Genomic DNA, 5520 nt, shown 5'->3' with positions numbered 1-5520 from the left:
ATATTAGCTTATTCTGATACAATATAAACCAAAGAATTTTTACAAACATATTGTTGCAGCTTACTAAAAATCAAATGCTAAAAGAATTCCTACTGCAAATACAATCTTATCAGTATCATATAATATTGGCTGGCCACCGCCGGCAAGGGGCGGCCAGCGCCGGCAAGGGTTGGCCAACGCCGGCAAGGGGCAGCCAGCGACGGCTAGGGGCGGCCAGCGACGCTCGACGGCGAAAAACATAGAAGAAAAGAGGGAAAGCTTACCACGTGAGGGAATCCGGCAGTGAGGGAGAGATCCGGCGACGAGGGAGAGAGATCCGACGAGAAATCGGCGAGAGAGAGATCCGGTAGCGTGGGAGAGAGATCCGGCGGCGAGGGAGAGAGATCCGGTGAGAGATCAGCGAGAGAGAGATCCGGCGGCGAGGGAGAGAGATCCGGCGAGAGATCGGCGAGAGAGAGCTGTGCGGCAGAAAAGAGTTCGCGTGGGGGAAGAAAAGAGTACGGAGTTAGGATTTTAGTTAAGTTTTTGCGACGAAAACGAATTCGTCGCAAAATTCATCGTCAAATTGACGACGAAAGAGCATATTCGTCGCCAATTTGGTGACGAATAATCCAATTCGTCGCCAAATTGGTGATGAACAATCAAATTCGTCACCAAATTGACGACGAATATGCTGTTCGTCGCCAAGTTAGCGTCAGATAAGGAAAAAATTGTTCGGCTGTAGGATTTTTTGCGACAAAAACTAGTTTGTCCCCAAAATCGTCGCCAAATTGGCAACGAATAGCCTATTCGTCGCCAATTTGGCGACGAATATGTTGTTCGTCGCCAAATTAGCGTGGGATAAGGAAAGAAATGTTCGGATGTAGGTTTTTTTGCAACAAAAAATAAATCGTTGCTAAATTCGTCACTGATTTGACGACGAATTTTATTGTTCGTCGCCAAATTGGCGACGAAAATCTTGTTCGTCGCCAATTTGCGACGAATTTAGCGACGATTTATTTTTTTGCAACGAACTCAGCAACTAATTTATTGAGTTGCTAAATTGGCAACTAATATTTGATTCATCGCAAATTTTGTTGCAGATTAGCGACGAAATATGGATTTGTCCCAAATTTCATTGCTGATTGACGACGAAATTTATTCGTCCTAAAAATTCGTCGCAAAATACTTGTTTTTTTGTAGTGGAGAAGAGATGACTGGACTACTGACTGGGTGAACGGATGGCATCCATTGATCAAAGAGGTGTGATGGATCGCATGATGCGATCTGGAGCGTTGGATCGTGAAGAGTCACGATCTGACTGCTAGGATGAGACCTGATCTGAAGCGTCAGATCAAATGGATTAATAGATCTAGATCCAACGGCTAATGACAAGAGGCAAGATCTGAGGGTCACAACTCTTCAGATCTAATGGATGAGATCAAGAGGGCTATATGAAGGGTTACAACCCTCCAGATCGGACGGCTTAGATCAATCCTGACCAAGGATCACATCCCCTCATCCAAAGGACATTCAACCTCCTCACTTAGTATAAATAAATCCCTCCAGATTGGAAATTTCATCGATCAATTCATCGATCCAACTCTTCCTTGTGCATTCATCCCATCTAGTGCATTCGGAATCCAAAAAGCCTGCAAGAAGATTCGCTGGTCTCGAAATTTGGAATGCTACTATTCCGAGACGTTCATCGTTGTATCTTGGGAACGAATTGCTGCTATCCGTTAGCACCGTAGCGAAACAATATCGTTTACAGAGATAGTGTTGAACACTAGCCTCGACGATCCGTATCAGTTTGCGTACTTCCGGATTCAATGGTTTTAGGAATGTTGACCTTTAATCTTAATTGTCCAAGACGATTATATATAATTCATGGTTTGAACTGTTGATTATAATTCACGATTCGTGAGTTCACTATGATTCAAGATTATTATTATTTAAAAATATATTTAAAATTTATAAATTTATAAAAATATATATAAAGAAGGGCATGCATTTATTTATATATGCTCCTGAGTATAGGGGAATCAAAGTTCACGTGGTTCATTTACCTTTTTACCTTTTTTATCTTAGAAAGTGATGTTATTACTTACTTTCATTTCTCATTCCCATAGTATTAGTTCCTTTAGTATCAAAGTCTTCTACTTTGCCATTTAAAAATTGCATTCCTTATATTCTTTTTTGCTCTCATCCAATCATCAAGTAATGTTATGCTTCCAAAGAGTTGGGAGATTAACAAAATAGATCATTGTTCATCTAATATATTACCTTCGAGAAATTAAACATATGTTCTATGATAATGGTGACACTGGACAAGTTAAAATTTCTTTTGTTATAATGGAGAGGATGAAAAATTTTAAGCTTTTTGTAACCACCACCATAGAATATCAAAATCTGACTCACTATCTACTTCACTAAAATCAAAAGAAATCATAAAATAATTCTCAAGTTTCTATCTGAAACTTGAGGATCATCGTGAATATTTCATCCATTTTTTAATAAAAGTTATGCTTTTGTAAATTTTAAATTACTACTGCTAATATTTTATATTTTAAATATATTAGTTTTTAATCTATATTTTATAATTATAATCTTTATAAATTTCATATAAATTATTTCTATAATTTGTATAATATTAACGGGATTAAGAGAAGGATTAGAAAGAATAATCTTTAAATAAAATTAAATCATCATAATACACAAAATTAATATTTTTGGTAAAACTTCTAATTTAAATCTAGGGTCTAAAGCAAATACAACTAAATAAATTTAAAAAATATAATAAAAATATTTTTTTTATTTTGCTTTTATTGCTAATACACAAGAAGATAAAAATTCATTCATATTATGTTAATTTAAAACTAATACTATACTATAAAAATTCACCATAATTAAATGAGAAATATGATAATAAATATCAAAAAATTATTCAATTACATCATTAAATGCTTTTAAAATTTCACAAATACTACTACATATATTCATTGGTATAAAAATAAATAAATATTAATATTATTAATATTTTATTTAAAAAATAAACATAATAATTCTCTATATTGAAATAAATTTTGTAATAATTAATATGTTAAATTTCAATGTGTTGGTATATTATGTGAAAATTTTTTAGGTCTCATTTCTATTACTTTTAGAAAATCTATCCCATTATTTCATTATACTAGGATGTGACCATAAATAAGAAATAGTAATTTTAATTGGTTTAACATGATTTTTAAAACTTTTTAATTCATCTTGAACACATAAATTTATAACATGACATATGCAATGAAATGTTGACATATAAATTTAAATTGCTCACTACTAACAGTATTACAACTGATATTATCAAATAATATTAAAAATATTTTAGCAGTTAATTCATATTCTTTTAAAACTAAACATAATAATTAAGAGATATTATGAGCATTCAAAAACTCTATAGGTTAATAAATATTTTTAAATTTTCTAGGAGTTATTGATCCAATGGCAAATGACACTCATATACGAATGCATTTACTAATGATTACTCTAAATATCACAACATAAAAAAAATTATTAAATTCTTTAATTAATTTTTTTATTTTTAAAATAAATTTATTTAAATGTAAATAATGATATAATAGGTGATAGAGTTCAATAACTTAGAATATCTATATAGTTGACCCTACCTAATTGAATAAGACTTGGTTGTTATTATTATTTTTGTTCGATTAATTTTTCCACCTTTACTAATCTTTTAATTGCACAAGTATTGTTCGAGGAATATGTTTAGTAGATGGATTAAGTAATTCTTGATAAAAAAATCTTCAGATGTGTTAGACCTAAATTAAAAGAAAAATATATCTACAAAAATAAATTTAGCTAATGATTTTCTTAATTTATTATCAGAATATGTAAATAAACTTGAATCGGTACCTCGACTAATCAAGGATAATTGCATCTGAGAATGTTCAATTCCAAATTTTATCGAGTATTTTGTTTCAATGTGTTATTTCAATGATTCATAATCGTCACCCAATTCAAATTTGTAGGAGACTTTGTAATGCTTATATTTTGCATGCATTTTGAAGAGTAAATTCTCAAAATGTTTCATAAAAATAAATGATTTTAATGAAAAAGTATCCTGAACTTTAGAAGTATCATCATTAGTACTTTCTTGTGTATCAGGTGTCAGAATTTGTTCTGGCTCATCATTAGTAATTGAATATCATCGTAATCTATGTTTGGATTGACTATTTTCTTACCCCTCCATGATCGAGATGATGAATCTTCTTCCATTATAATTGAAGAATTAAAGTTCAAAATGATTAAGATTTCAGAATTGAGAGATGAGAGTAGAGAAAATGATATGAAAATAATGAAATGAATTTTTAATTTATAGAGTTTAAAGAATAATAGACACTAAATCTAAATCATAACTATTAATAAAAAAAATGATCAAATAATCTTAATAGCTTAAAAAAAACAAAAACCCCCTCCCCTAATGGTTGAAACTGACGTTCATAAATAATAAAAATAAAAATTATCATTGAACCACTGATTTGAACCATCGGTTTGGAATCGACGATTAATTGTTAGTTAGAATCGGTGATTAACCGTCAGTTGGAATCAATGATTAACTACCAATTTAATGATTATTAAGCCATTGAAGGGTAGTCTGGCGGGTTAAGGTTCAAGTCTAACTAACTGAGTCAATGAGTAATTAGTCCATTGACCCCATTACAAAATTGGGTTGACTCAGGTTCAGATTTGCCCTGGGTCGGGTCTATGGCTAACACATGGATATATGCCAATTTATTTGTCCATTTGTCCAAATTGTCTTCACAATTGCTGACTATTCGTTTTTATTTTTTAAAGAGAACTTTATTTTTTCCCAAATTATCCTCATCTGATAGTATTGATTATTTTTTATTTATTTATGTTAGATACTCTATAAATTTTTTTACTATATATAATTTTTTATAAATTTAAAATTTATCTTCTACCTTAGTATATATTTATATTAATATATATTTTTATAAATTAATTAAATTTACTTCAATATTATTAGAATAGTTTTGCCAAAATTATTATAACATATAATAGGTTTGTTTAAAACTGTAATACAATTAATAACTTGTTTAAAATTATGACAATGTGCTTTTTGACTATAGTTATAATACTTTTAATTAAAATTATTAAAATAATATTGAAATAAAAAATATTTTTAAAATAAAAAATAAAAAAATTATTTTAATATTTTTTTTAAAAAATTGAAAAGCGCCCTTTGTTTTTTTTTTGCCCCGCCTGAGTGAAATTTACCTTAAAACTTTACTTTCAATTAACCCTAAAATTTTGGATTGAAAAGCTTTTTAATTTTTTTTATTTTGGAAAATATTAAAAAAGTCCTAATAAAATCGGGTGTGGGTTGCGTGAAGACCTGCACCTAATTGTTTTGTCGCACTCCCCGTTGAGAGTTGTAGACACTTCTTCATATCCACCTCTCTCTCTCTCTCTCTCTCTCTCTACCCGCCTACTCCTTCGCCT

The sequence above is a fragment of the Curcuma longa genome, unplaced genomic scaffold (assembly GCF_044706935.1).
Source record: "Curcuma longa cultivar G26 ecotype Majalengka, Jawa Barat unplaced genomic scaffold, ITB_CL_G26_1.1 contig_16192, whole genome shotgun sequence".
In the NCBI taxonomy this organism is placed as follows: domain Eukaryota; kingdom Viridiplantae; phylum Streptophyta; class Magnoliopsida; order Zingiberales; family Zingiberaceae; genus Curcuma; species Curcuma longa.
This window is presented reverse-complemented; position numbering follows the sequence as displayed.